Here is a 24637-nt window from a genome sequence, read left to right on the forward strand (position 1 = left end):
CCAGTGGATAGATGCACTCATGCAGTCGGTAGTACGTGGCGAAGATCTCACGTTTCGGCTCCTACACAGAATCCTTCTTGGAGACTGATTGTCAGGCACATTTCCTCAGTGACCGGTGCCAAGCATAGCTGATCGGGTTAGCTGGTAATCGTGGCAGACCACGCAATAGAAGCAGGACACAGCAGCGCTGGCTGTGTTTTTTAGCACAGGACGGATTCGCAGCGGTTCACATCTGTTCGAATGCATAGCAGTGTCATTTCTGGAGCCGCACGTGCGCGTAAATGCGGCGAACAAGGTCTCGTTGAGAATCAGCGCCCGGCTGCCTTCTCTCGGTCTTTCAAGGCAGGAACATTGAAGAACACGGGAGGGGAGCCTCAGTGCGCTAGCCAATGCTTCGGAAAGAGGGCGTGTCCTTTTTGAGGAGGGGGCACGAAGGGGAGTGCTGTTGTCGAAACGTTCGCTACCTGCCTTCGGTCTTGCAATTTTGCTCTCTATTGCGGGCCGCACTAGGGTGCCGTTTCGTTAATGTCATCCAAGTAAGCCGCTCTTGGCATCCTCCAAACAACGCCCCGGAGTCGGGCGAACGCGCGCCCTGTTCTGGGCAAGACGCCGCAGAGGGCAGTCCTCGGGGCCAACTTGGAAGTGACCGTCGTCGAGCGCGGCCAAAAATAAACACGCTCGGACGAAAACAAAAAGGGCCGCCGGTCGAGCACGGTGGACGCACTCGGCTGCTAATGGCTTCGCGAACAAACAGGAGGCCGCCCAGCGCCACAGGGCCGAGGAAAACTTGGCCCTAAGCCCCATAAACCAAACAAGGGGGCGGCTATAACGGCGCGGTCCCAACGCGCACCAAAGTAATTAAAGCGATTAGCACGAGCCGGAAATTTTCAGGAGCGCAGCAGCAGTAAAGCTGCAACTGCGCATGCGCACGTCGACGGTGATCGCACAGCGCGGCTCTCTGTCTTTCTCCTCCGCAACTCTAGTTCTTTCTCGCTTGCGGCGCTTCTCTCCTCCCGAAGGCAAGAGTGCGCGCTCATATTGGCCGCGCCTGGCAACGGGCCCAAGTGCCCATGCACGCTAATCTCTTAGACTTTGCCCAGCTTAGCTTTGGAAGCACATTAAGGATGAGCGCCGCTGGGCCCGTAAATGACCTGTGTGTTTTGTAACCGCGCCTTCGACCTGCCGCGCTGCCTTCCAAGCAGTGCAACCATCGAGGTGCTCCCCGCGCCACCACTGCGCTGGGTCCTCAGCCATCTTCCTGAACTCGCCCACACAGCGTGAAGAAGCTGTGCACACGGAGCGGCCGGCAGCATCAGCTAATTCTTCCAGACGACGACAACTTTTGCACACTGTGGCTGATTCAGTGCAACACATCAGGTTCCAGTTTTTCTGTGCAGTGTTTTTTATTTTATTTACCAATGCGTTAGGAACAATGACCACTCTAAACAATGCATTCCCCGACGCATATACAACGTGTTTCATCTACGAATTTAGACACTTTTTATTATAGGCTTTTTGAGTTAGAACCGCGCTTTTTTCCGCAATAGCACAATCACAGTATCAGAATACAGCTAAGACGTGCTAACTAACAGGCTGGTTGGAAAATATCCCATACTGAACTTCTTAGCTATTACTGTTAGGCTCATTAATTATCGAGGCGCATGGAGCTTACAGCAAGTAATATCCATGTCAGCTTTTAGAATTTAGAAAATCCGGTTACCGTAGGCGCTGTGGGCCAACAAATTTCGCTTACTTGGACGAGTAACGTGGACTGGAGAGGTTGCTTTGCCTGTAAGCTTCTCGAATGCGCATGTATTTGGCGCGATATAGCCAACATTTTTTCGGCCGCAGCGCCGAGGGTGACCGCGTTTTAGAAATTCCTAAATCTGATACGGATATTCCTTACCGTGGACTACACAGCTCTCATATAGTTTAGGAGCTTAAGAGCAATAGTTGAAAAGTTAACTATTCAGTATTAGTGAGCCATTCTGCTATTTAGCCTGTTTTAGCTGTATTGTGATGTACTGCACCGCTGACAATGTTATGGCGAGAAAAGCTCTAAGTCAAAAAGCCTATTTTCGAAAATTTTGTAAAGTATTAAGCGAAACACCCTCTATCTCATCGTCTCCTCGGGTGAAGCGGTGGCTCTTTTCAAGAAGGGTGTTGTCCTCCTCTTTACCTCAATCTTCGTCAAGAAATTACCGACAGTATGCATAGTCGTTACTCTGCCTCGGACACATTGCAAGGCTCGAGCTCCTGATTTCCAGAATATAGCTGCCATCAGATCGACCATTCCCTATCTAGGTTCCTGAGCCGACAGCAGGCGTCAGAAGCTTATGTCCGTACTATTTCTACTGAGTATGCCACACGCGCTATCATGAGCGTGCCGCAGTGCCAGATTGGTTTGGTTTGGTTTATGGGGGTTTAACGTCCCAAAGCTACTCAGGCTATGAGAGACGCCGTAGTGAAGGACTCCGTAAATTTCGACCACCTGCGGTTCTTTAACGTGCACTGACATCGCACAGTACACGGGCCTCTAGAATTTCGCCTCCATCGAAATTCGACCGCTGCGGCCGGGATAGAACTCACGTCTTTCGGGCTCGCAAAAGGCGTATAACAGTTACAGAAAGGGGTGGGTGTCCCTTGCGGCACTAGGAATTCTCAAAAGTAAACGCGACGTTCCTGAAAGGAAAGTTGAGTTGATATGGACACCGGCTCACTCTGGGCTGGAGGGCAACGAACTTGCCCACCAGTTCGCCCGAGAGATGGAATACCGGGCAGAGGAAGGTGAGCCACAGTCCATTATTAGTTATAAGGACGTTACGAACTATTACAAGACGGAGAGGCGACGTTACCCCGATCCTCACAAATCGCTTACCAGAGAACAGCAAGCGATCTACAGACAGATACAGGCAGGATCCTACCCGCACCCTTACCTTCAAAACAAGATGTACCCGGAAAGGTACGAGAAGGAATGCGATTTCTGCAAGGCGCAGTTAGGCACGCTCCAACATGTCATTGGAGTATGCAACTTCAACAAGGAAATCCCCCCACCTCTTACCTGCCCCACTACCCCACCCCATCCCTCACACTCCCTTACTGAGCGATGGGAGACCTTGCTAACCAGCCCCGCCGTTGAAGACCAGCTCGTCCTGATCTCCAGGGGCCAGGCGGCTAGGCAAGCATACGGGTCCCGTGAAGAGGGAACCACTCCCATCGACGGCGTCTAAGCAGACGTCGAGCTCGAATCAATAAAGTTGTTTCTCTCTCTCTCTCTCTCTCGGGCTGGCAGCCGAGCGCCGCAACCACTCAGCCACCGCGGCGGCTGCAGTGCCAAATTGTATTGTTTTTGAAATGGTGACAATTGGCCCTATAGTAGGTTTTTCATGATGGCTAAAGGCGCCCAACTTTTTACAGAACGAGACACGCAACAACAACACCAACACAGAGCTCGAACTTACAACTGGTTTTGATGGTGGAAACAGGTGACCTTTTATCCACAAGATTTGGGCGTCATCAAAGGCAAACAAACAAACAAACAAACAAACGAAAGAACACATTGGTATTGGCAATCATAATCCGATCCACACAACACACTCATCGCGATAGCCTAAGCATGTCAACTTCTTTCTCAGACAACGACAAAAACACATTGCTCATGCACAATTCGGCCCCGAAGGATTTGATTTAAAAACCTTCTGCGATCGCTCTTTCTGTTTTATTATTGGAATGCGAAATAATCGTGGTTATTTCGAACAGAGGCTTGCATTTTTTGCAGCGATGACAATGAGTCACCAGCTTTCCCGAATGGGTGATGGAGTTACAGTTGTTAGCGTGCTCGCTTAGCCTTTTGTTTATGCAACGGCCCGTTTGGACAACATACTTCATTCCGCAGGAGAGCGGAAGGACATAAACAACGCCTGTGTCGCATTCGACGTGTTAATTTTTTCTCATGGCTGATGCTGCACCGTGGTTTGGGGGTCCCACCCTATTCATTTACTTTTACGCATAAACTCGATAGTTTTTCGGGGGCCCCGAAAAACAACAGGGACATCGTGTCTGCCCGCATTGATAAACTATTTGATAACGTACTAGAGAATAACGTTCTAGATTCCAAGAGAGGCCAAGCTTAGCAAGAGGCGGCAGAAAGTCAGGCGGGCGGATATAGGTTGGACGTATATGAGTGGATAAGATGACAGTGTTAAGTGCAGATATATGGCAGAGTCCTTGGAGCTGGCGTTCAACGTAGGTCCGCTGAAGATTATGATGAAATGTTTGTGGAAACATGTTTTCTTTTATTTGCGGTTTCCCTTCCCGTCAATGAGTCCTAGCTCGATTGTGCCGACGTGGTGGGGCACGCATGTCGTGCGTTGTTCTCATCATCAACCTGACTATACTCCCACTGCACGGCAAAGGCCTTTCCCATGTCTCCCCAGTTAACCCTGCGCGCTGTTCCCATGCCCCGTAAAGAAACGAGTGAAGTCAAGCCCACTTACAGTGAACCTGACGGCCACGCGGATTACATCCGCTCTATCCGAAGTTCGCTGTAAGTGAACTTGCCTTATCGGGGCCAATAATACAATCAGGCGAAAATGGCGTTTACTTGTTTTAAAAGGGGATATGCGCATCTGTTTCTTAAAAGCGGACCGTATTAGGGACCTTTTCAAAATATCCAGCGCACTCAGGTTCTCCTCACCGAAATCCTTACAGCTAACATAATGCCTTAGGATGTAACCGGCTGCTGATGAAGCTCGTGGTATGTCAGCCTTCACATTACTGTTTTGATCAGATCCCTGGTGTTTGGGGAGCACTCGTAGTTCGCGTGCAGTGGCTTCGTCACTGCAAGGCCATGAAGTAGAAATTTACTGACTTTCCTTGCAAAAGGAACAAAAAAGGAAAGGCGGCTAGGGCAAAAATCTGCGCGAGTAACAGCTTGACGAGGCCTGAGATATAAAAGTTGGCAGTTGTCAGCGGGCGCCAGTTAGAGTAGTACATATAATATACAAAACCATAAAAATAAACAAGGAGGGGATGAAAGCGCTACACACAAACAGCGAAAAATGACAAATGTCGAGAACACAGGCCACGTAACAACCGTAAACAAGGAAACCACATGTGTTTGTAATGTTGCTTTAATATTAACATCGAACAATGTGCACGACAGGAACAAATTAGCAGGCCATAAAAAAATAAAACCGAGGGTATAAGAGGAAACTGGTATCTTGAAAACGCAAAAACGGACAATATGTTGAATGCAGCATAAAATGATAATCGGTCAAACAAGAGGCCTTCCTCTCTAATTTGTCCAGCAACGATGGTAATGTGCATTGAATGAACATCAAGATCATCTTCCTCAGTTAAAGCCGAGTATCTGTTTTGCAGCGCTATCCTAAACTCCTGTGCTTTCCCTCTTACGGCTAACTCGTTAATGGTCTTCTTCTTCGCTAGCTTCTTCCGTTCCCTCTTCAAGTCTAAGCTAATTCTAGACCTTACCATTCTATGGTCGCTGCAACGTACCCTTCCGAGGACGGCCACATCCTGAATGATGCCAGGTTTAGCGCATAGTATGAAGTCGATTTCATTTTTAATCTCACCATTGGGGCTCTTCCAGGTCCACTTCCTGTTTTCTCGTTTGCGGAAGAAGGTATTCATGATCCGTAAATTATTTCTATCCGCGAATTCGACTAATAACTCTCCCCTGCTATTTCTAGAGCCTATCCCATAGTCACCTACCGCGTGGTCGTCAGCCTGCTTCTTGCCCACCTTCGCATTGAAGTCGCCCATCAGTACAGTGTACTGCGATTTTACTCTATTCATTGCTGATTCTACGTCCTCATAGAAGCTTTCAACGGTCTGGTCATCATGGCTGGATGTGGGTGCGTAGGCCTGCACCACTTTCAGCTTGTACCTCCTATTCAGCCTAATTACTATTGCTGCTACCCTCTCGTTAATACTGTAGAACTCCTCTACGTTGCCAGCTATATCCTTATTAATGAGGAAACCCACACCTAGTTCTCGTCTATCCTTTAGCCCGCGATAGCACAGTATGTGTCCGTCCTTTAGTACTGTATACGCCTCACCTGTCCTCCTAACTTCGCTAAGCCCTATCACATCCCATTTAGTTCCCGTTAGTTCCTCGAACAGCACTGCTAGGCTAGCCTCACTAGCTAAAGTTCTAGCGTTAAACGTTGCCAGGTTCAGATTCCAATGGCGGCCTGTCCGGAGCCAGAGATTCTTAGCACCCTCCGCTGCGTCACAGGTCTGACCGCCGCCGTGGTCAGTTGCTCTGCAGCCGCTGGGGACTGACGGCCGAGGGTTAATTGGTTTGATCATAGAAGGTTGTGGCCAAGTACTACACCAGGGTGGCCAAATCCTGCTCTGGTGAGAGAGTGCGTTGTCGGTTTTGGTCACCGAGATAAGGCCGCACTCCAGGCCTGGTTATGCAATTCCATCGACACGCGGATTTTTCTTTTTTTTTTTAAACCCGGTGGAGAATTGCGCGGCACCAGGATTTGAACCCCGGTCCTCTTGCACGCGAGGCGGATGTTCTACCTCTACGCCATCACTGCATTCATCAATAATTACGGAGTGCGCAGTAGAAGTAGGCGGTAGGACAGTTCGAAAAGATACCGGGAAACTATCTCAGGTGACGAAAGATCTGATTAAGAAGCGCCAAAACATGAAGGCATCTAACACTACCGATAGAATAGAACTAACGGAGCTATCAAAGTTAATAAATAAGCGCAAGGTAGCCGACATAAGGAAGTTTAATATGGAGAGAATCGAGCATGCTATAAAGAACGGAGGTAGCCTAAAAACAGTGAAGAGGAAACTAGGCATAGGTAAAAACCAGATGTATGCATTAAGAGACAAGCAGGGCAATGTCATTAGCAATATGGATAAGATAGTTAACTTAGCCGAAGAGTTCTACACAGAGCTGTACAGTAGCCAATGTAATCAGAGCGCCAATGAGAAAGACAGCAGTGCACAGCAATGCGTCATCCCGCCAGTAACGAAAGATGAAGTAAAGAAAGCCTTAGAAGCAATGAAAAGGGGAAAAGCAGCTGGGGAGGATCAGGTAACAGCAGATCTGTTGAAGGATGGAGGGGACGTCGTGCTAGAAAAACTAGCCACCCTGTATACGCAATGCCTTATGACCTCGACTGTACCAGAAGCTTGGAAGAATGCAAACATTATCTTAATTCATAAGAAGGGAGACGCCAAGGACTTGAAAAATTACAGGCCGATCAGCTTACTATCCGTTGCCTACAAAGTATTTACTAAGGTAATCGCTAATAGAGTCAGGGCAACGTTAGACTTTAATCAACCAAATGATCAGGCAGGCTTTCGTAAAGGATATTCCACAATAGATCATATTCACACTATCAATCAGGTGATAGAGAAATGCGCAGAATATAACCAACCTCTATATATAGCTTTCATTGATTACGAGAAAGCATTCGACTCAGTGGAAACCTCAGCAGTCATACAGGCATTGCGTAATCAGGGGGTAGAAGAGCCTTATGTCAAAATACTGGAAGATATATATAGCAACTGCACAGCTACTATAGTCCTCCATAAAGTCAGCAATAAAATTCCAATAAGGAAGGGCGTCAGGCAAGGAGACACGATATCGCCAATGCTGTTCACCGCATGTTTGCAGGAGGTATTTCGAGGCCTGAATTGGGAACAGTTGGGAATAAGAATAAATGGAGAATACCTAAATAATCTGAGATTTGCTGATGACATTGCCTTGCTGAGTCACTCAGGAGGTGAACTGCAAATCATGATCAACGAGTTAGACAGGCAGAACAGATCGATGGGTCTAAAAATTAACATGCAGAAAACCAAGGTAATGTTCAACAGTCTAGCAAGGGAACAACAGTTCACAATTGGCAGCGAGAGCCTAGAAATTGTGCCGGAATACGTCTACTTAGGGCAGGTAGTGACAGCTGATCCGGATCATGAGAGGGAGATAACTAGAAGGATAAGAATGGGGTGGAGCGCATATGGCAAATTCTCGCAGATCATGAGTGGCAGTTTACCAATTTCCCCCAAGAGGAAAGTGTACAACAGCATAATCTTACCGGTACTCACCTACGGGGCAGAAACGTGGAGGCTAACGAAAAGAGTTCAGCTTAAGTTAAGGACAACGCAGCGAGCCATGGAAAGAAAAATGATAGGTGTAACGTTAAGAGATCGGAAGCGGGCAGAGTGGGTGAGGGAACAAACACGGGTTAATGACATCCTAGTCGAAATCAAGAGAAAGAAATGGGCTTGGGCAGGGCATGTGATCCGAAGGCAAGATAACCGCTGGTCTTTAAGGGTAACGGAGTGGGTTCCAAGAGAAAGTAAGCGTAGCAGGGGGCGGCAGAAGGTTAGATGGGCGGATGAGATTAAGAAGTTTGCAGGCAAAGGGTGGATGCAGCTGGCAAAGGATAGGGTTAATTGGAGAGACATGGGAGAGGCCTTTGCCCTGCAGTGGGTGTAGTAAGGCTGATGATGACGATGATGATGATGATGATGATGATGATGGTAATGTGTGCTTGCTGGGTGTGAAACCTTAGTTGGCACGTGGGTCAGCTACATGCCTTGTTTTGGCAAAACGCGCGTAATAAAAGTTTGTATTTATCATCCATGTGTTATCCATCATATTGCCACGAATCTTTGTAGTGTTGGTTTGTACATTCCTCAACGCTGCCGGCACGCCCCTTTATCGCTTTGTTTGCGATGAAACCAGCGAAAAGATTTATGTCAATTGATCGCACCCAGGCAGAGCCGATTCTACGTTCTTTCAGAATGTTGTAACTTTCCGCATTTTATCTCAAAAGTTTGCCATCAGCTTTAAATTGAGCACGGCCGAGAGCGGCGGTCATTCTTTTAGACGACCGCTGAGCAGGCTTGTTGGTATACGCCGCCGAGTGATTCAGTCCATTGTGGGCGCGTCAGCCCAAATAATGAGTTTTGTTTAGACGATATTTTCGCTGTGTTTCTGCTCTCCAGATTGCAGTCACCGCTTCGTGACATCCGGTGGAGGTGCGGAGTGACCTTCCATGTACCGGACACCCCCTTCAAGTGGTGACGCCAGCCCCCTGGGTTCCGCACCGGAGGACGAGCCACCAGTTCATCGAGTCAGCCGACGTCTCCAGGGAGAGCAGCCTGAGTTCGGGACCCATCAGGACTGTACCCGACAATGAACAGACGCTGCTACGAGCACCACAACCTCGCCAAAGATGTCGACACCGATCATACTGCATCAGCCGCGGCTGCCGCCAACTTTCAGTGGATCCCTAGGCGAAGACCCCGAAGAATGGTTGAACCAATCTGAGCGCGTGGCATTATTCAACAATTTGGATGATGCGGCGAAAACTGGAAACGTATTTTTCTCACTGGAGGGCTCCGCACGCACGTGGTATGAAAACCACGAGTCGTCCCTAATGACATCGGAGTTTTTCAAGAAGGAACTTTTTAAGGTATTCGCCAGTTTCGTGAGGAAAGAAATAGCCGAACGACTTCTCGAGCCCAGAATCCAGCTTCTAAACGAGCCCGTCCGCGGTTACGTTGAACACATGAAGCGCCTCTTTCGCCGGGCTGATTCCGATATGACTGAGGAAAAGAAAGTTCGGCTTTTAATGTGCGGCGTAAAAGACAATTCTTTGCCAACCTCGTTCGCCAGCCACCAAAAACCGTCCAGGAATTCAAGCAACCCAAGACGCACAGGTCATCGGCCCAATATTGCAACAGTATGGGCGCATCCTGGTCCTTTGTAGGGCCAGTTTTGCCAATACAGTTCCAACGTTGGGCCAATTACTTGTGCTGCTTGGGAAGAAGCCTGCTCCATCGAGAAGACCTTCGACGTTCGGACTCGGCAGTACAACCGCCCTGCTTCTGTGTCCGCAATTCTTCCGGAGTCGATGACCGCCACCAGCGGCAGCTTGCGGGAAGATATCCGCGAAGCCGACAGCGAGGAGCTACGCCGATTACTGCCATCTTTTCCACATCCGCAAGCAGCGACTCTCATGGATGTGGTACGGGAAGAAGTGCAACAGGCACTTGGCACCCCGACGGCCACAGAACTCCAGGCCTCGACCTACGCAGCTGCAGAACGCACTTCTTAGCTCCAACGACACCACCTACGTCCTCTCCGAGAAGGACCACTTGTTCCCGAACGATGCCTCCCTGCCCCACCCGCCCAGCCTAAGGGCTACGCTCAAGCCTCAGGAAATACGACGCCTGGAGGACTTACGACAATCGGCCGTTGTGCTTCCGTTGCGGTAAGACCGGCCATATTATACGTCCCTGCCCGTACCGACGTATCGGTCTTCGTGGATTTGCCGCTGACGCCCCACGACCACGCTTCGGCCAACGTTCGCAAGAAATCGACGAATACCTGCGTCGAGAGGAGTACACGCCGAACCGCCTTTCGCGCTCACCATTGCCGTCAAATCGCGTTTTGCGTCGCCACGCCGCAGCCACGCGGCCGCGATACGAGGAAGGTCTCTCAGCCTCCGCAGGGGAAACTAATGACAGCAGCCTCTGGAGGTGCGGTTGCTCACCAGTGAAACAACGAAGATCTTCCACCGACAACGCCGTATTGACACGCAGCACCAGCTACATCGATGTCGAACAAAACGACAACCTCGACTACTGAGCGAACCGCCTTCAAAAACGACACTGCTACCGAGAAAAGCATCGACCACACGCGCAACCCACCAATCCCATACGCGACGAAACCGTGAGCCGACGCGGAAGACGACGTGAAACGCAAGAGCAACGACATCTGACTTAGAAGTGACTACCGACGGCTGGAAAGTTACCACTCTAGTCGACACAGGCGCGGATTATTCGGTGATGAATGGAACATTCGCCGCGCAATTGAGGAAAGTCACGACCGCCTGGGACGGCCCACAAATTCGCACCGCCGGAGGTTACCTCATTACGCCATCAGGACGATGCAAAGCGCGAGTGAAAGTCAAGGTACGTACCTATCGTAGACCTTCGTAGTACTACGGCAATACACAGCAATATGAATATACTAGCCCAAACCAAAGTACTTTCTAATACAGCAATGCTCCCGCGACGTGATACTCGATATCGCCTCAGGCGATCATCCACCTGCGTTCTAAACTCATCACGCTATCGACGAACGAAGTCATCCCTTCGATGACGACCACGGAGCAGCATATTGCCCTGAGTGTCCTGGATGATCAAGTCAGCGTCCCACCCCGATCAAGTAATACTCTTCTTTGGCCGAGTTGGTTCAACTTTGAAAGGGAAACAACAAAGAAACACACAGGACATGTACAGAGCGCTCTGTACATGTCCTGTGTGTTCCTTTGTTGTGTCCCGTCTTCGTGCAAGTACGTACCCCGATCAAGCGTCATAGTCACCGCGGGTGCCACGGATGGCAAGGATACGGAAGCTCTCATCGACGGAACCACGGCGTTGTTTCTAGAGCGAGGAATCGGCATCGCAAGAGGCATTGCACATTCCCGCAATGGACAGGCTGAAGTGCTGCGCACGGCACGTTAACCGCCAATACGGGCGCGTTAAAAAAGGCACGACAATTGCTTTCCTCGACGAACTATCCGCCGTTCGCGACGCTTTCGCTTTCTTCGATCGAGTCACAGAAGATTCACCTAAGGGAGATCGCAAACACGCTATCGACATAAACCCAGCCCTGCCCCGCAACAGACAAGGCCAGATCAGCAATCTGCTTCAAAGCTACAACGAGTGCTTCTCGTCATGGCCGAAGGTCCGACAAACGCTGATTGCCAAGCATCGCATTATAACCGACCCGCACTCCCGACCTCTCCGCCAATGCCCCTACAATGTTTCAGCGCGAGAACGACAAGACATCCGGGACCAAGTGGAAGAATAGCTTCGTGAAGACGTCATCCAGCCTTCAGACAGCCCATGGGCGGCACCGGTTGTTATAGTCAGGAAGAAAGACTGTGCACTTCGATTACCGCCGCTTAAAAACATAACGAAGAAGGACGTCACCCCCTCCCCAGCACAGACAACACACCGGACCGGCTCTTGAACACCAAGTATTTCTCATCGATGGACCTTAAGAGCGGCTACTGGCAAATTGAGGTCGATGAAAGAGATCGCGAGAAGACCGCATTCATCACTGCAGATGGCCTCTTCGAGTTCAAGGCGATGCCATTTGGTCTGCGTTCCGCACCAGCAACGTTTCAGCGGGTAATGGATACAGTGCTGGCAGGTCTGAAGTGGCAAACTTGTCTGGTATATTTAAAAGACGTCGCTGCCTTCGCCTCGAACCTTTAAGACTATCTAAAAAGGCATCGAACAGTACTAGAGGCAATCAAGTCCTCCGGCCTAACCTTGAATGCAGAGAAGTGCCACTTTGCCTTTGAAGAGCTGCTGTTTCTAGGCCACATTGTTAGCAAGGAAGGAGTACGCCCAGGCCCGCTGAAAACAGCTACTATTGCACTGTTTCCAAAACCGGCCGATAAGAAAGCAGTGCGCAGATTCATCGGTTCGTGCGTGTATTACTGACGATTTGTCAAGAACGTTTCGGGCATCGTCGATCCCCTGACCCAACTGACAAAGGCAGAAGTGCCATTTAAATGGGAAGCGCCGCAAACAGAAGCCTTCAAGGAACCTCAGCGTCGTTTATAGGCCACACCAATCCTCCCGAATTTGAATGAAAACGCCGATATTAAAGCTCATACCGACGCAAGCAGCGTGGGCCTAGGCGCCGTCCTCGTTCAGAAAGCGACGGACTGGAGAAAGTAATTGCATACGCTCGCTGTTCCTTTTCCAAGGCCGAGGCTAACTATTCGACAACTGAGAGGGAGTGTTTTCCCATCATTTGGGCTATATACGTCGAAATTCCGCCCTTACCTGTACGGAAGACCGTTCAAAGTGGACAGCGATCACCACGCACTGTACCGGCTTGCCAGTTTGGAGGACCCATCCGGCCCCCTTGCTCGATGGAGGCTGAGCCTTCAGGAGTTTGGCTTCACCATCGTTTACAAGTCCTGCCGCAAGCACTCTGACGCCGACTGCCTGTCACGAGCCCCTGTAGATGTAACGCCGCCGGACGACGACGAGTACGCCTTCCTGGGATCCATCAGCTCCAGCTCTTTTGCACAGGAGCAACGCGTGGACCCGGACCTAAAAGGCCTCATCGAGGACTTGGAAGGCAAGGTTTCTTCGCCACCCGCCTCGTTCAAGCGAAGACTGTCTTCCTTCCGCGTAGAGAATGATGTCCTCGTGAAGAACTTCGCAGCGTACAAAACAGCCTACCTCCTAGTTGTACCTGCAAGACTACGCGAAGAAGTTCGACAAGCTCCACACGACGAGCCGACAGCTGAACATCTCGGGTTTTCTCGCACCCTCCGCCGCATTCAAGACAGGTATTACTGGCCCCGACTGTCTGCCGATGTCGCACATTGTGTGAAAACCTGCCGAGATTGTCAGCGACGAAAGGCCCCCGCCACCCGACCAGCAGGCTTTATGGACCCCATTGAACCCCCATTAATGAACCCCCTTTCAGCAGATCGGTAGGAACTTGCTTGGGCCTTTCCCGAAGTCAACGTCTGGAAATAAGTGGAACATCATAGAGACCGACTACCTGACCCGATACGCCGAGGCAAAAGCCCTACCAAACGGAACAGAAGCAGAAGTCGCCAAATTTTCCGTGGAGTGCATACTTCTGCGACACGGCGCCCCCGATGTGCTCATCACGGACAGAGCAACAGCATTCACGGCGGAAATAACGCAAGCCATTGTGTGTTACAGCTAAACCAGCCACCGGGGGACAACTGCACGCCATCTGCAAACCAACGTACTGATCAAGCGCCTGAAGAAAACCATCGCTGATATGCTCGCCATGTATGTCGATGCCGAACAGAAGACCTAGGATGTCATCCTACCTTACGTCGTCTTCGCCTACAACACTGCAGTGCAGGAGACCACCCAGATGATGCCTTTTAGGCTCGTCCATGGCAGGGAGGCCACGACCATGCTGGACGCCATGCTGTCCAACGTTAGCGAAGAAAACGTCGACGTCCCCGCCTGCCTTCAAAGCGCAGAAGAAGCCCGAAGGCTTGCCCGATTACGGACCAAAGACCAGCTGCGGACAGATGCCAGACGGTATACAACTTACGAAGGCGCAACAGGGCATACAAGCCAGGAGACCGAGTCTGGGTGTGGACGCCCATTCGCCGCCGCGGATTGAGTGAAAAGCTTTGCGCCGCTATTTCGACCAGTACAAGGTTCTTCGTCGGCTAGGTGAACTGGTCTATGGAGTCTTCCCTGACGAAATGACTGCATTCCAGCGACGCCACGTGCGATAAGAAGTGATTCTTTGAGAGGGGAGTAACGCCGTGAATCTTTGTAGTGTTTGTTTGTTCATTCGTCAAAGTTGCCGGCATGCCGCATTATCGCTTTGCTAGCGATGCAAGACGCGACAAGATTTATGTCGATTGATCGCACCCAGGCAGAGCCGATTCTACGTTGTGTCAGAATGTTGTAGTAACTTTCAGCGCTTCATCTAGAAAGTTCGCCATGAGCTTCAAATTGAGCACGGTCGACAGCGGCGGGCATTGTGTCCGACGACCGCGGAGCACGCTTGTCTCTTCACCGCCGCCGACTGATTCAGTCCATTGAGGGCGCAAGTCAGCCCAAATAAAGAGTTTTGTTTAGACAGCATTTTTCGCTCTCTTTCTGCTCTCCGGATAGAACAAACGAAATCGTCAAAGGAACCATCCGGATACATGTGCGTCAGTGCTGAATTGATCCGAATGCGTTCGATCATGAGGGCGTTCGTGTTCCATGCAGCACATGTGCGCACAGAACGTATCAAGGCATTGCTGCCAGCTGCTCTGACTGCTGTCTGCGCGCTGCCTGCACGAGGCAGCACTGCAGAAGGTGGACAGCAGACTGCTCCGCCGGTCACACGTGCCACGTGACTTGCTGCGTACCACGCGAATAGTGCTCACACTTCTCAGATCACTGCCTTTAGTTGGTCACCGACTGGGCGCAGTAGTTTCACTTTCATGCTGTCATGCACTATCTGAGGCTTACCGTGTTTCTCCTTGCACTTAAAACGCTCTGTCCAGCCGGCGCACACGCACGCACTCGTTGAGCTTCTACGCCATCGGCGCCTTTTACTCGGGGTTATCTGCCGTTTCAGTGACACATTGTTCATTGCTTCTTTTTTTTTGTCACCCACGTTCTTCCCGCGGCGATGACACGGGTGCTTGGAATCGCTCTTCTGCTTTCGTGCTTTTGGGACGCGTGAGTTTCTCGCCTGCGGCTGATGGTTCCAGCGCTTCCTCGTTGGTCTAACCGTGAGGCACAGTCACGGTTGCTCGTTGTGTCGAAACGCACTGCCATTGTCTCAAAATTTTTCTGCGGCGGCACCAGCCACTTTACAAGTACTCGACTTTAAGGGCTGCCATCGAGGAATGAAGACGAATACTGAGAAGAAGTATGAGCACTTCCGGACGTGCGGTCAGCTGTTAGGAAAAAGATAGGACTTTTTTTGCATAGACAGCATAGGAGGGTGAAGAAAATTGTCCAGCGGCGTCGGCGTGTAAATGAAGCCCGCGTCTGCTAGGTGATTTTCAAAGAATTTTTCTCTCTCCACCTACAACATGTCAGTTGTCCCCCTCTCCCCTAGTAGGGGAAAGAAAGGAGACTCTGGATGCCGTATGACTCAGCAAAAACAAAAGTTGCTATGATGGCTAAGATAACAGCAGTCCTTCGTGCAAAGAACTACGTGCGCAAAAATGAGGTTTGTGGGAGCTATTCCGTCCCGCTTTGCACGGGAAGAGCGACCTATACGACTCACCGGCTCCACCGGCAGCTTTGTTCGAAACAGCCAGTTCAGTGGCGCATCGCGGTACTGGTATGAGCACTCCCAGCGATCCAACAATGTGACGCATTTTGCGTGGTTGGAATTGGAAACGAATCACAACTCTGGGGTCAGAACTCGTGCAGAATCAGAACTGGAATAGCTTGGCCGGTGAAACAAGAATGCCATCGCTTTTCTACCGCATCAGTCCAACGGACCCCTAAATCTTTTTCGTTCTCTATTTTTAATCCCGCTATTTACCAGCGATGTATTCATCTGCAAAACCTGCACAGTCGCGGGAGCTTGGTCGGGCCGTTCCAACTTGCACGTGTGCGTGCAAAAGTGGTTTTCGGCCTCAGGAACAAGCGTCGGCACTTGACCCAGAGCGGCCAGGTATGGCTCATTTCGCCCGAAGCCGATGCGCCCACTACGCGAATGGCCTGCGGGGCTTCTACCGCACCTGCTTTCGCTCTCGGTTCTTTCGAGCTGTCCCTTTGCTTGCTCGCTCAGCGCCGTGGCTGATTAGGGTGAGCGCGACAGTGCGGGCTCCGCTTCAAATGCTGATGACGGACGCAGCGAAGGGGGAATAATGAGTTGCCCCATCAGCTCCGCGGAGGATCTTGCGCCACGCTTTCATGCACTGCGTGAGGCGCATCGTGTGCAGCAACAAATCGGCTGCGTGCACACAGGCATGGTGCGTTGCGGAAAGGGAGTCCACAAATGGCTGCCCATATCAAGATTAGCTGCGGTCAAAGCGTGCCCCTGAGACAGCACGCTTGAGGCGCACTGCGAGCCTAGCGCTGTACCGCATCCTGGAAGTGACCACTTTACTGCTGCGAGTGTAGTCGACCAAGCTTGTTGGTGTTGAAAACAGGCCGAACAACGGGACACACCGCGTCCTGTGCTTCGCGCTGCTTTTATTTTACATCAGGAGCCTAGACGTTATCTGCGCGCGCTTCGAAAGATCGACGATAAATATAAACCTTTTGTAAAAAGTACGAGCTCCGTACCGCCAAGTTCGCTCAGGGACCCTATGCCATCTATCGCTGCTTTGACGAAACTGTGGAGCGGTGGTTGCGACGCGGTGACACGCTTTTATTGCCCTGTAACAATGGGAAATACTAACGGTAGTGCCCGACAAAGAAAATGCGGAAAGAGAAATTCACAGCCGATGGTTATTCTGTGACAAGCGGTGTCACAGCCCCGATGAGAGCCTGCTGCATCAAAATGTCGAGGTTTCGCGTATGACGTACGAACAGGACCACCTAGAGAATCAGCAGAACGTAGAGTCGAGTCGCATGCTTTGCCGCGTTTAATGTCAGTCGTTAAACGCTCCAGTAAGCGCGACGGCTTACCTTGGCGCCATGTAGCGTCATGCGGCAGTGCCCCCGTGAGCAGGAGCACCGCTCTTGATTTGGATGCGTATCATGTAGTTTAGGCCTTGTGATCCACTTTAAGCTACAATGAAGCAATTAAATCGACTTTTCCGTCAACTGAATGAACCAGCTGTGGCATAAACAAGTGAGCTTTAATGGGTGCAACGGCGCTGCAGCACCAGCACTCCCCAGTCGTCATTCAGCTTTTGCGTTCCTGCCGCTATATACTGCAAAGCGGAGGAAGCGAAGCGGCAGTGCATGTTCGAGCGACAGAGAAAGGCAGAGGGGGGGGGGGGGGGGGGGGGAACGCTGGCGGCCAGTGCTGGTGTAGCTAAGTCTACTTGCGGTGTTGTGCTGGTTGGCGCGTGTGGAAATGGTGACATTTCTGGCGTAAGCAGTTAGATGCCACTGCCCGAGAAGTGAGACCAGGTTCGAGACACGGCTGGTGTTGATGCTGGCAGCCCTGTCCTGGGTGACGGGCTTGGCCAGCTTTCGGGGCGGCTTGCGTGCAGCATGCCTCACAGCTGCTGGACGATGCTCGATTTGCGCGCTCGCAGTGGGGAGATCGAAGCGCTCCGGTGCGAGGACCGCCGCTGGTGGCCGAAAGACTCGACTTCCGCGGCTGCTGCCGATGATGTTGTGCCTGAGCCAGTTGCCGTTGAGCCAGCATCCCGTGCTATAGCAGCGTCCGCCCCTCCGCTGGTGCACCCTCCCAGTGGTGTCCTTTGGGTCCTCTGGACCTGCCCACCATGACCAGGGATGCTTACCGCACCCAGCTCCACCACAGCCGTAGCCGGGGCGAAGATGCCAAGACCCGGGTCTCCAAGCCCCGAGGGCCGAACTCCTACAGCGCGCACCGTCCCAACTTCCGGGCACCTATTTCCCTCTAGTGGGCATCACTGTATGCTACCACCCACACGCGCGGTACCTGCGCTGGCAAGCCTGCCGCCAAGGACCATGCCGCAAGAGGCTTAACCGGTACCCGGTGCCAGGAGCGTCGTCAGACACCGTGGTCAGTGTACGTGGGAGGCAACTAAAGGACACTAGAATCGTCCATTCTAAAGCCCTTTTTTATCACCATCCAGTTAACATCGCAATGAAAAGAAATGCCTACCCCGGAACACTACGGTGTACGTATTTCTTTTCATCGCGATTGCACATATCGCTTCATATATATACCAGGTCTCGACGGGCACCTATATACAAACGCGGCTAAGCGCTTTAGAAAAAACGAATTTCGTGGCCGGTTTTAAGGCCCCATTTTCAGCTCCAAGGGAAAAAAGGATATGCCAGAACCACTGCGACATGCCAGTTGTGTTCGCCAGCGTAGCCCTCAGACGGGCAGCTTGGGCAGCGAAAATGCCAGCCTTGCCTGTTATTACCAGTTGTATCTGCGGAACGATGAGCGCGAAATAATTTAGTCGCTGCGCCATCTAGAGGTGACGCGGATGCTGAATCCTTGATAACGAAGAGGGCGGGACCATATGACGCATCGAACAATGGCGACCACCAGCGGCCGAAGGCCGATGTCAGCAATTTCATAAATCTAGTAATTGCAGTTGCACTCGTCTGCATCGTTTCCTGAAACCGGGCAAGTTTTCGGCGTAAATATTGAGGCTCATTAGCGGCGCAGTAAATACATATGAAATGCTTGTCTGAGCTCTGAGCTGTACGCGTCCTTTGTAAGCATCAAAACCGAAAATGAATTGAAAAGTAATAGGAGTAGTTTCCGAAAGCAATTCTAGCGAAACGCAACTACTTTTTGCGGAAAGTAGCTTGCAAGACACTTCAGTTACATTTGCAAGATTTTGAGGGATGGAATTTATTTACTTTCCGAAAGTAATTTCGCCATTTTGACCTCCACATTTCTGTTCTATATAGATCGGTACCGGTAAGATATAGCTGTTATACTATTCTTTTTTGCGTCAAAGATATCGGTAAACTATTACTTTCACCTGAGAGTGCTTGCCAAATGAGCTCAACGGCATTCTTAATATTCTAGCCATGCGACTGTCGTCTAACAGATCACTACCTGTCCAAGGTAGATGTGTTCCCATACGATTTCGCTGCACATAGGAAACTGCTACTCTCTTCCGAAAGTGTAGAACATTACTGTAGATTTCTCCGCACTAATTTTTAGATCCACCGTCTTAATTTGACTCTACAGGTCCTTGACTATGTCCTGAACTTCGGTCCCTCAGTTACTTAGCAAGGAAATGTCTTTCGCGAAAGGAAGATTGACAGAGTATTTCCATTATCCCCAGCTTTTCATAATCCAGTTCTCTGAATACTGCCTCCGGCGAAGACGCAGTGAATAGTATTGAAGATATCAAGCCTACTTGCTTGGCATACTTCCTCATTGCTATTTTATCGCTTTCGCTGTGAAGGACTGTGGTCGCTGTGCAACCGCTGTAGATAGTGACTAGTACATATTCTTCATCTTTACTCTGGTTACTCAGAACGTGCATGACTGCTGAGGTTTCGACTGAGTTAAACGATTTCTCGCAATCTATGAAGGCTAGATGTGAATAGGCCACACAGATATGGAGGATGGGCTATATGAAAGACTATGCACGCATATAGACTCAATATAACCTCTTCATATAGAGTAGACAAGGGCAAGGAAATGAGGGGCTGGTTGTGACAAACATTTATGAGGTCACCGAAGTCAAGGAATGCACAGGGAAATTATATTTTTCTTAACTGGTTTTGTTGGTTAATGGTATGTTATGGCTGGAAGCTAATTGATCAGAAAATTGAAGAAAGAACGGTCACATGTCGCCGGTGGGATTTGAACCAGACTACTGACTGCCCTAGCGGCGCGAGTACATAGTACGTCCTGTATTACCACGAGTGTCACGCGAAATGCGATCTAACGCCAAAATCTGCTATGTGAGTACCACAAAAAACAGGCGCAAAACTTTTCCCGCGTTAAGCGCAGCCTGCCGGGCTTCTGGTTTGACGTCGGCGCTCGCATCTTCAGGGAAAAATAGGCCCGATGCACGGTGCAACGCCCCATCGTTCTCCAAAGCCCGCAGGGGAAGCGCCCTCTGCTTCTCAGGTGCAGTTTTTGGTCTGTTTTCGAAGCGTGGTTTTCTAGCGCCTTCAGTGTTTCTATTATTATTGACGTACCGCAATTGTTTCAGAAGCCAAGCCGTGCTTAATGACACCGCAAAACAAGCAGCGACTGTCGTATGCCTTTTCTGCAGGGTAAGACTGCGGTGCGGCGAAGTGGCCAGCGTAAACGTGCGCAGCGCGGAGAAGGCCGCAAAACTGGTACGCGCGAAGAAATTCGTGCCGTGCGCGCAGTTTCACAGCGGCACGTGTCGGCTCTAGCCCTTACGAAGCTAAGCTAAATACTCCCAGTAGATATATCCGTGCACTCCGAGACAATATTCCTTCACCAACCGTTTCGGCGGCGCTAAATCCAACGGGCCGAGCAATACACGTGCGAGAGTTGGCAAGATGACATATTCTGCTGGTAAATGCATATTTGGCCGCTTGATGGACACACGGCATGCATGCTGAAGGCTTCCTCAGTGCACATCGGCGCCAGACAAAACGCCAGCTATGTAGCACTGGGCAGACTGGCATTTGACAGCTGCGCTAAGACTTTCCATGTGCTTAGCTGCGGCAAGAGAAAAAAAATAGCTGTGGTTTAACCTCTGTTGAACCTGGTTAAAGAGCGAAAGCTGTGGCACATCGGGCAACTAGACGCAGCATGGCGTCTGTAACGTTGAGTGCGTTCCGCACACTGGATAGGCAGCCTGCCCACCCTGCCACCCTCACAGGTGGTAGTTATATTAATGGTTTATCGCGAGAGGTTGCTCACCCAATGAACGCTGCGGCCCATTGCTGCAGTGCCGCGTGTCTACCACAACGTTGTCAGCGCTAATGCATGCAGCCCACATCTCTCTCTCACCACCGCCACGTAGCTCAAAGCACGATCCATCATATGTGGGTGGATGTTGCTTTCTGTGCTCTGAATGGCATTAAAATATCCGTTCTCGCGGTTTTGTTTTGACGGCCCTGAAACCACATTTCACTGTAATAAATTTTTGTGATGCGTTGTGCACGCGCTGATTCGCTGCTTTGTAAGAACAGCAAATTAGGAAATTGTGAGGTATGCAAGGGATTCGTCCGCGGCAACCATTGCATAGCTATTTCAGAGCGAACTGCGCTCCCGCCGTGCGGCATCAGCCGTCGCAGTCGGCATTATGTTTAGCGCTCATCCGAAGCATTTCTCTAGCTTCTCAGTTTACAAAACTTTCTGGTAGTCATCAGTCTAACAGACAGAGAATGCTGCAGGCATGGGTGCCTGCGGGCTCCTTTGAGCCATTTCCTCCTTGGATGCAGAAAGAAGTGCTCGAAGTTGTCAGAGAGGATCTGCCCGAAGTAAACAGCACTCATTATGTCTATGACGGCGCTTCATCCTAAAATAAGAATAAAATAACTTTTTGAATCTATGCTACCACGAGAAGGAGAACAATTTAATGGCAGAGTAAAATTGACCAGGAACTACAGCTCGCAAAAGAGCATGAGAGAGTGTAAGCAGAAGACACAAGAATGCGGCAGGAATCTTGCTGAGGCCATATCATGACCATATTAAATTCTCAGAGGAACTAGTTGCCTGAGCCAAGAATAACACAAAGAAAATAAAGAAATCCTGGTTGCAAATCCCAAATTACAAGAAAGAAGAAGAGACCAGAGTTTGAGATTCGCCATAGCAATCGCAGTCCAAGGAGCGCAATGGTTCATCCAATTGAGACCAGCTACGCTTTCAACACCTTGCGTTGCCATCACACCAAAAAACGCGTACTTATAGGCGGTCTTAGTCCGACACTGAATATTCAAGCATTTCAAAGCTGAACACGAGTAGATGAGGAAACGGAACTGAAAGGAGAGAAATGCTAAGAAATTTCTAGTTCGCAGGCTTTAACGGCCTGCTGCGAGTGGCTGTAGAAGCGCGGCATCCGTTTTTGTGCTAAAGAGAATGCTCCAGCCACGTTGGAGAGATTTTGGCCAAGTTGGCCGCTCATTGCCACTGCAAACACGCTAACATCGATACTGCCTTGGCTTGCCTGACCCCTCCGAGATCCGAAAAATGGGACGTATTTATGCTGACGTCAAACGGCACAGCCCTTGGCAGAGAGCCACACTGCCAGCAAAATTTTCCTTTATGGAAAATCAATGCACCATGCGAAAGGGCACCACACTTCCGAACATTTCGTTGTTTGCATCGACAGCTAATTCCAACAATTTCTTTGCCCGCACTGCATCGAAAACAGATCTCTCATAAAATCTTGTGCAACGCGGTTCATATTGAGCGCCATGGTACGTCTTCTGCAGTTCGGAAGTATCTACTGGTCAGGCTGATTCCGGAACCAAAATGTTTTTCTCGCTTCAATAAAAATTTACTGCTGGAATTGAAATTTCTGCATGACTAGACACCAAGTTCGTGTCCATAATGAGCAATGAGACGTATTTTGATTTATAGGGTCTTGCTTGTCAATTCAGATTTGAATCTTAGGAAAAAGTCACTTTTTGCGAACATTGGACGTAATTTTCTTACGCAGTACCCCGTTTAACAATCTTAAAAATAGCCGCCGCGGTGGCTCAGCGGTTACGGCGCTCTGCTACTGACCCGAAAGACACGGGTTCGATCATTTCGAAGGAGGCGAAATTCTAGAGGCCCGTATACTATGCGATCTCAGTGCATGTTAAAGAACCCCAGGTGCATGAAATTTCCGCAGCCCTTCACTACAGCGTCCCTCATAGCCTGAGTTTCTTTGGGGAAGTTAAACCCTCTTAAACCAAGCCGAACCAATTGTAAAATTATATTATCGTAAGCGAAAGCAAGAGTTAAATCATCATCATCATCATCATCATCATCATCATCATCATCATCATCATCACCAGCATTACTACACCCACTGCAGGGCAAAGGACTCTTCCATGTCTCTCCAATTAACCCTATCTTTTGCCAGCTGCATCCACCTTTTGCCTGCAAACTTCTTAATCTCATCCGCCCACCTAACCTTCTGCCGCCCCCTGCTACGCTTACTTTCTCTTGGACTCCACTCCGTTACCCTTAAAGGCCAGCGATTATCTTGACTTCTCATTACATGCTTTGCCCAAGCCCATTTCTTCTCTTGGTTTCAGCTAGGATGTCATTAACCCGCGTTTTTTCTCTCACCCACTCTGCCCACTTCCGTTCTCTTAACGTTACACCTATCATTTCCCTTCCCATGGCTCGCTGTGTTGTCCTTAAATTAAGCTGAACCCTTTTCGTTAGCCTCCACGTTTCTGGCCCGTAGATGAGTAGCGGTAAAACACAGCTGTTGTGCACATTTCTCTTGAAGGATATTGGTAACCTGCCACTCATGATCTGAGAGAACCTGCCATATGCGCTCCACCCCATTCTTATCCTTCTAGTTATCTCCCTCTCATTATCCGGATCAGCTGCCACTACCTGCCCTGAGTAGACGTATTCCTTTACCACTTCCAGCCCCTCGCTGCCAATTGTGAACTGCTGTTGCCGTGCTAGAGTGTTGAACGTTACTTTGGTTTTTGCATGTTAATTTAGGACTCAGCGTTCTGCTATGCCTTTCTAACTCATCTTGAGAAAACGAAGCAGCACGAAAAAACGGGGACGAAAATTGATCATGATTTGCAGCTCACCTACTGAGTGACTCAGTAAGGCAATGCCATCTGCGAATCGCAGATCATTTTAGGTATTCTCCATTTACTCTTATTCCCAACTGCTCCCAATGCAGGCCTCGAAATATTTACTGTGAAGACGCGGTGAATAGCATTGGCGAGGATCGCGTCTCCTTGCCTGAAGCTCTTCCTTATTGGAATTTTATTGCGGACTTTATGGAAGACTGCTAGCAGTCAAATTGCTATATATATCTTACAGTATTTTCACATAAGGCTCTTCTACACCCTGATTACGCAATGCCCGTAAGACTACTGAGGAAGTTTCCACTGAGCGAAATTCTTCCACGTAATCAATAAAGTCGATATATATATATATATTATATATATATATATATATATATATATATATATATATATATATATTATATATATATATATATATATATATACATATATATATATATATATATATATATATATATATATAATATATATATATATATAAAATGATCTCTGGCAGCTGATTGGTTAATATATTATAAAATCCCCCAAAAAATTGGAAAACATAACAAGATTTAATTCACAACGTTTCGGCTGGAGGACCAGTTGAAAAAGGCCGAAACGGCGTGAATTAAATCCTGTTATGTTTTTCAATTTTTGGGGATTTTTATATATATATATATATATATATATATATATATATATATATATATATATATATATATATATATTATATATATATATATATATATATATATATATATATATATAT

The 24637-nt window shown here is 49.4% G+C and overlaps 1 protein-coding gene across 1 annotated transcript in view; it reads right to left on the reverse strand.

Annotated features, from left to right (window-relative positions):
* The window catches only part of nab (NGFI-A-binding protein homolog), an 867324-nt gene that overhangs the window by 796331 nt on the left and 46356 nt on the right, over positions 1 to 24637 (reverse strand). The gene's annotated exons all lie outside the window — the stretch shown is intronic.

This window comes from Amblyomma americanum, chromosome 6 (assembly GCF_052857255.1).
Source record: "Amblyomma americanum isolate KBUSLIRL-KWMA chromosome 6, ASM5285725v1, whole genome shotgun sequence".
In the NCBI taxonomy this organism is placed as follows: Eukaryota; Metazoa; Arthropoda; class Arachnida; order Ixodida; family Ixodidae; genus Amblyomma; species Amblyomma americanum.